General features: G+C 36.6%; 1 protein-coding gene across 5 annotated transcripts in view; it reads right to left on the bottom strand.

Moving 5' to 3' along the window:
- SLC26A5 (solute carrier family 26 member 5) overlaps window positions 1-7524 on the bottom strand; it is a 43064-nt gene extending 35540 nt beyond the window's left edge. For 4 of the 5 annotated variants that reach the window (XR_001518087.2, XR_003044064.1, XM_006925388.3 and 1 more), the window contains exon 1: window positions 7401-7524. The gene's annotated coding sequence lies outside the window, so the exon portion shown is untranslated. The remainder of the gene's footprint in view (window positions 1-7400) is intronic. The other variant, XR_001518088.2, reaches the window with a different exon arrangement.
- Between the last annotated feature and the right edge of the window lie 522 nt (window positions 7525-8046).

Below are 8046 nucleotides of genomic sequence, written 5' to 3'. Positions count from 1 at the left end.
TGTGTGTTCACCTCCGATGGTTAGATTTCTGTCACTACATATTTGACCCCTTTTACACCATCTACCTCCTCCCTCACCATTCCCCCCTCCCCTCTGGTAACAACTAGTCTGTTGTCCATGTCCATGAATCTCTGTTTGTTTGTCCTGCTCATTTGTTGCTTTTAGGTTTATATCCCACATATAAGTGATATCATGTGATTTTCAACTTTTTCTGTCTGGCTTATTTCACTTAGCATGATCATCCCAAGGTCTGGTCCATCCATGTCGTCACAAATGGCAGTATTTCATTTCTTCTTATATTTGAGTAATAGTCCATTGTGTATATGTACCACAGTTTCTTTAGCCAATCATCTATTGTAAGACATTTCGGTTGCTTCCATGTCCTGGCCATTGTGAATAATGCTATGAACATCAGCGTGCAAATATCTTTTCAGATATGGGGTTTCAAGTCTTTGGGGTAAATATCCAATAGAAGGATTGCCGGATCATATGGTAGATCAACTCTTAACTTTTTGAGGAACCTCCATATTGTTTTCCATAGTGGCTGTACTAATTTGCAGTCTGGTGGGTTTATTTTAACTCTAAATCAGTTATTAGTATTTTGGTTGGGACTTGTGTGGATCTATTCTGTGCCTTTTGCATCTTTGTCCCTGACACTAACTGCTAGTAGACCCTCCAGCCAAAACTCCTCTAGGATTGAGAACTACTGTTCTAAGTAATATAATTATATAGCTATTTTTTAATTTATCAAATTTAGATATTATCTATGAATGCTTACCATGAAAAATGAATATTTAAGTCTCCTTGCTTCCTACTATTTTTGCCAGATTATATTACTATTTTAATTTGTTTACTTATGTAACCAATCTAAGCTAATTCATTCTCTCCATTCTCTCTTTCTGGAATTTCTCTTAGACATTCATTGGAGTTTCCCATTCTATCACTGTAACTTTTAATCTCTGACATTTTCCATCCTTTAATAGCAATGGGTTGATTCCAGATAGTATTTTCAGATTTGGCCTCCAGTTTACTAATCTACTTTTGCCTCTAATATGCTGTTTAGCTAGTACATTAATTTAAAAATATTCAATATTTATATTTTCATTCCTATATCTTCTTTTTGAAATATGCTGTTCTTTTTTATAGTGTACTATTTTTCCTTTGGTTTCCTATTCTTCTTGTCTCTTTAATAATTTTAACACACTTATTATTTTGTTCATACATTTCCATTATTTTAAATTATTGGGAATCTGATTCTTATATTTGTTTTGTTTGCTGAGACTCCCTTATGGTGGTTTATAGATTTTTTAAATTGTGAGCTCATAGGAGAGGGGGGATGAATGGTTCCCTGTGTCCTTGGCCCTAAGGCCATGTCTTCTTTCCAGGTTTAAATGGTACAACCCCATCCTTATACACTAGGATCTATATCCCACAGAGAAACTCCTATGGGTTGTGCTGAGTATGAGCTGCACTTATTTCTCTTTAAAAACACTTTTCTGCATTCTTCTGGTAGTCTTTATTTCCAATTAAACTGTGTTTATCCTTTACTTTTGTATGTTTGTACTCGAGAAAGGTCTGTATGAGTCAACTTAGTCCTCTGTGTTGCTAGAAGTCCCATATTGAGAACTATGTAAATTAAATATTGTTCATTACTGTTTCTACCTATTGAATGGAATTTACTTAATTCTTTTTAAAGTCCTTCTTAGAGCTCACTACGTGTCCTAATTTGTATCAATTTCTTTCTAAGCCTGATATACATCTGTCAGCCTGGGATTTATTTTAATTGCCCTTGGGGAACTACACTTTCTTATTCTGCATCTCCCTCCTTGCTTTCTACTCTTACTTTGCTGAAGAATATCCTTAGGTAATTGCTTTAGAAAGAGTACATGGAAAAAAATGGCCTGAGTCTTCGGATGTCTGAAAATGTCTTCATTTCACTCTCACACTTAATTGATAATTTTACTGGAAATAGAATTTTAAGTTCAAAATAATTTCCCCCCACAATTTTGAAGGCGCTGCTCTATTGTTGCTTAGTATCCAGTTCACAAAGGATAAGACATATCAATCTTAAGTGACTTTATTGTCCCTTTCAGAAAGTTTTGGGAGCCTCTCTGAATCCTTGACTCTGAAATTTTATGATTTTATCTCTGTATGGATGTTTTCTCCCATTCATTTGATGGACACTTTTAACCTCATACTTTTTTTCAACTACAAGAAATTTTTTCCTAGTATTTCTGTCAACTTCTTTTCTTCTATTTCCTTTTTTTTCTTTCTAGAGCTCCAATAGACTGGTATTGAACTTACTGAACTGCTTTTCTATGCTTCTTATCTTTTCTAGCATATATATTCTCCATCCCTTTGATAGCTGGTTGTGCATTCAAGATTTATTAAACTTTATCTTTAGCCCTTCTAATAAATTATTTTTATTTTAATAATTTTTTTAAAATTTCAAGATCTTTTTTGTCTGCTTTCTGATGGCTCCTTCTTAATAGAAGTCTGTTTTTGTTATACGGAAACAATATCTTTTTAATTACTCTGAGGGTACACAAAATTTTTTAAAAATTATTTTAAATGATATATCTCTGGTATTAGTAACTGTTAATCTTGGCCTTCAGGACAGGGCTCACCCTCTTTCCAAATGCTGCAAAGAGAAAGGATTTACTCTACAATGACAAACATCAGAAGTACCGGTTCACCTTAACTAACCCATGAAAGCTTTCTACTCATCTTCTTGCTTTCAGGTCCCCACTGTTCATGCCTGCTCTCTGTCCTTGCTAACTGACTCGGTGCTCAGAGCTTCTTCCTAGATGGTCACTCTCATTCTCATGGTGGTCCTTCTTGTATTAATTCTTGGTTCTGTTTCATCACTAACTTACCTTCAAACATTTTCTTATCCCATTTTCTTCAGAGTTCTTCCTGGTCTTTGTAAAAAAATTTATAGCCATTTAAGAGTTATAGGATAGAGAGAAGGCAAATGCTTGTGCTTAGTCTGTCACGTTTAATCTTTGACTTATTTTTTCATTTTTCAAACTAGCCAGTTGTGTGCTAAATTTTAGTAATCAAACAGATTTTTAACATAAAATATATAGATGTATGGAAAAGGATTTGAAAGCATTTACTGCTAAATGGTAAACAGAGGTTATGTTTGGATGGGTGGAATTGTGGGTAATTTTATTTTTATCTATACTTTAGGATTCTACAGTAGACACTATTATTTTCATAAAAAAATAATAAAAATAAGTTTTAGGTGATGATAATAGGAGTAAAAAGTACTTTCTGTCATTCTCTCAGAGGTGGAATCTTCAAATGCAGGATGCCCTTGGCATTCTAGAAGAAGAGTGAGAATCAGGTTCAGAGACCTCTGAGAATCCTAGATTTCATTCAGTCTTTCACCATTAAGTGAGAGACTGATATAGGTGAGCTGCTCGACTGATCCAATCTATCAGGTCTGTTTTTGTTACATGCTTCACATACAACCCTAGGAAGCAGGTTCTATTTTCTTTACTGCCAATTAAACATATCAGGCCCTTTCAGATTCATTCCCCGCTGATAGTGAAACCAAAACTGCCAAGAGTCTACTGTAGGAATGACACCTCAGTACCATCTACTAGAGGACAGGTAGGTAATGGCAATGATTGAAGTGAACAAAGCGACTCTTTGCCCATCTAGGGAGCATGTGCCAAGCCCAAAGCGGTCAGCTACTATTCAGCGCTCACTGAATGCTGGCTTCCATTTTCAAATGTTCTTTATATTGAGGTTCGACATATAGTGAACTGTACAGATCTGTATATGGTTTAATGAGTTATACTGTGCATTTCAGACTAATATAATAGAAACTTTTTACCATTCAAAATGCTCTCTTGTGTCCCTACGCTTGCCACACCCTATCAGGCAGCCTCAGTTCTGATTTCTATTACCTCAGATTAGTTTTGCCTATTCTAGAACTTCATATAAATAGAACATCCAATTTTCAAAGAGAACTTGAAACTACATTTTAATGAAAACTTTTTTAATTTTTTAATTGTTAGAAACCAACACAAATTTTTATCAAACAATGTGTAGACTCCACAGGCTAAATTTAGCACACCAGCAATGCAACCACTTTGTGTCTAGGCTACCGTATCAACCAAAAAATATTTTGTATAAATTTATTAATTTTTCTCATGATTGTTGGTTTGGGGACTGACAGTTTTTATTTTTTAGCAACTAGCAGCTAAAAAAGGAAGGGCAAACCTAACCTTCAGGGCATCAGGAAAGCGAGGAGAATGGGAGAATGAATTCCACTTTATAGCCTGCCTGGGAAAAAGGAACAACCAGGGGAAGAATGGGTAGAGGTTGATTTAGTGAGAGAAAGCAAGCTGGGGAACATCTAGAGTGTGTAACAAAGAAGAAAGAAGAACACCTGGCTGCTGCTATTTTGAAGAAACAGTAAGAAACCTCATCTTAATGTCCCCTGACCAGTATCCCACTGAAATGGTCCTAAAGGTCCTATATGATCATGAGCACCTTCCCCAAATTCCTGTTCCACAATAGCTCTTTTCTATGCTGATATCATTTCTTTCTACTTCCCACCTTGTCACTCTGCTCCAGCCACTGGGATCTTCTTGCTGTTCTGTGGACACACCAGGCACACATTTGCCTCAGAGACTTTGTGTTGGTTAGAAACCTCCACTCTCAGATAGCGTCATAACTTTTTTTTTCATCACCTTTAAGTATATGCTCAATATCACTTTCTCAGGCCACCTTATTTTAAATATTACCCAACCAGCTCCTCCACTGGCTTCTTCCCAGCTTTATATTTCTCCACAGCACTCATCACACATCTGACCCACGGTGTATTTTATTTCCTTATTCTCTGTCTTCCCTCCTCTCTTCATGAAAGTTAAAGCTACATGAGGACACGTACATAGTAGAAATTCCTTAAATATTTGTTAAACAAGTAAATGAATCAAGGAAAAAGGAAAGAAGAAATGAAAAATCCTGCTACCTTTGGAAATTGTTGTTAAAAGTGTTCAATAGAATAGTTAAGAAAATTTTATCATTTCTAATTGTCTTCCAGCATTTAATTGTTTTGAGGCAGTTAAGATTTAAAAAGCAAACTGGTGTAAATTTAAGGATCAGAACAATCCTGACTATACTCACTATCTTCAAAAATTAGATTTGCGGGAGGACAAATGCTTATATAAAAACTCTTAACTGGGTGTTAGGGTTTAGTAATAGTTAAATTTTTCATTAGATTTAAAGTCGTTATGGCAAAACCACCTTTACCTAGTATATGTATTCTAACCTTAATTCATTTTAAGAAGTAGGTAAAGACTAATGTATGAAATAGCAAAACAGCATGGGCCCAATATTACTAAATCTTTGGGAACAATGATTAGCAACAGACACATGAAATGAATCCAATTCTATAATTTGTTTTTTTAATGGCAGTGAGTGCAACCAGTTCTAGGTGGATGGAGAGGTGGGGGCTGAGCTGGTTCTGTAGTTCTCCAACAGATTTTTGACACAAGGTAAGGGCAGTTCCTCTGAGACACAAAGGTAAAGAATTCTGGTGCTAATAGCTTTCCAATCCAGAAAAAATTATTCCACACCTAAGACATTATTTAGAAGTAAGTCAGGTCCTGGGATTGGTCAATGCTGGATTAGACTAAGTATGTACAGGCAGCAGATTCACCCAGGGAGATACAACTCCATGCACTATGTATGGAAGACTGCAAGGAACACACAGGAAGCATGGGCCCTGAGCTCACACTTACCAACACAGAGCAGGTGGGATACAGTGATTTGCCTAAATTTTAGAAAGCTTGAGAATAAATTTGTAGCAGATATGAGACAAAGAGTAGAGAAGAAAGAAAGAAATAAGAGTAGCTCCCTGCAATCCATGGGCCTTCTTACCCTTGTTCTACGTTTCCTCCTAGTGCCTTTCCATCTTTTGTCAACTCATGTCTGTCTCTCTTTTAGTGATCTGACGGTCACAGTTTTATTTATTTTTTCTTCTTCTAGGTGTTTGAGATATGAAGAGCAGTAGGAGAAAAAAAGTAATAAATTTCATGGATTACAATTTAATAAGTTATCCTTTAAATCTAAGAATAATTTTCAATATCTGCAGAATTTACAATGTATTGACAAGATTAGGCCCCAACAAATGATTAAGGTAAACAATGTACTCTTTTTTTTCCTACCCCAGTTCTAGTAACTGGATAGTCTACAACTACTTGAGAAGGTGTGGGGATCATTTTTTTTTATCTCACTTTGGACACAGAAGCTCACATTTCAGCAAGGATCTAGGTGATCATCCTTATCCTTTGCTGACACCTTTCTCCCTGACCCAAACAAGCCACATATCACCTCTAGGAGGAAATTTCAATAGGCTATTAAACACTGGCATAGATACCAGAGAACAGAGATAATCTTCTCTGGGGACCTGTAGGTACAAATGATCATCTTGGATAGGCAGAGTTATACCAAATTCAGTCCATCGAAACATACTTGGTGCTAGTGAGTGAGTGTGAGTGTGTGTATGTGTGTGTGTTTATGTGAGCGGGGGGAGGGAGAGGACTTTCAAAGCATTATGGGAATACTGAACTGGTGGGGAGGAATAGCACCTTCCCTGAATAAACTGAAATTATTTAATTTGGTCTGCTTATTAGAAAGACATGGTTAGGCTTGGTTACCATTAAACGTATATGATACTGAGTCAGACTGTGTATAAAAGGAATTTTGTAGGTCTATCTTCTATCTTTAGGTGACATAATCTGAGAATCTGTTTGTAATGATTATTTAACCCAGTAATTTCCCATCTTGGCTGGTCATTACGTTTTCTATGTATGTGTGGAGGGTCGAGGAGGGGGCTTTAAAAAATAATAGAGATGTCTGGGCCTGCCCCAGTCTGATTAAATCAGAATCTCTGACTTAGGTTTCATTTGTTTGTTTGTTTTTAGTAAACTCTCTAGGTGGTTCATATACATCAAGAACTACTAATCCCATATGATACCTTTATTTTATACATAGAAAAATTAAGGTCCAAAGAATTTAATTGACTTGTTATGTCTCCAAGATCACATACCTAGTTAATGGCTGAATATGGATTAAAATCATGATCTCCATTAATTTACTCATCTAATAAATGTCTCTCAATGACATTCTAGGATTGTGACCAGCCACTTAGTTGATACTCAAGAATAACGTAAGTCAGATCTGGTTAATATCTAAGAATCAGTTAGGTTAGTCCTGATCCAAGTTAAAAGGGGAGAGTAAGCTGTGATGGTTCTGGCATTCTCTCTCTCAGTGTGACTCAGGCCTCTGGAAATGTTAAGGATCCTTTGGTCCAGGTAAAATCCATCATTATCTAGAATCCATTCTCCAGTTTTACTAGTTCCAGGGGGCCCTTTACTTACCCAGATCCAACGTGTAGCACAAAGGGGCAGGAGACAGGGTCCCCAGCTGGGAGGTCTAGCAGTTCAGTGAAAACTTGGTCAGTGGGGATGAGAGCTGGAGAAGGAAGAGCTGGCTCTTGGGCCCTAGGTATAAAAGAAAGTTAATTCATAGCTGCTTTGTTCTTTGATAGAAGTTATAGCCAAATTATTTCTTAATGCTGTCCATTCATTTTTTTTTTCTTTTTAATTCCCCTCACCCCGCACTTCCACCCCTGACCTACAGATGTTGCCATCTCCCCTAAGGAACTGGATCTCTGAAGGCAGGGTGGGGCTAAAGCAGACATGCTAACCACTACTCTATCGAACCACCCCTGTCCATTCATTTCTGATAACAACCAACTCCCTCCCAAGACACAACTGTTATTATCACAGTGGTTTATATGGAAATGGTAATTATATAATTAAAATGAAAATAAATAAATATATCTCCCTCCCAAAGCTGAGCTACTAGCATTAGTGTGTGTGTGTGTGTGTGTGTGTGTGTGTGTGTGTGTGTGTGTAAGAGAGAGAGAGAGAGAGAGAGAGGTCAAATTTTGAATGCAACCATTCCCATACTTAGCAGTTCATAGCTATAAAACTTGGCATGTGAGAGACTGTCCTGAAAGAA

This window comes from Pteropus alecto, unplaced genomic scaffold (assembly GCF_000325575.1).
Source record: "Pteropus alecto unplaced genomic scaffold, ASM32557v1 scaffold109, whole genome shotgun sequence".
NCBI classification, from domain to species: Eukaryota; Metazoa; Chordata; class Mammalia; order Chiroptera; family Pteropodidae; genus Pteropus; species Pteropus alecto.
The sequence above is the reverse complement of the archived record's forward strand: the minus strand, read 5'-3'. Positions and strand labels throughout refer to the sequence as shown.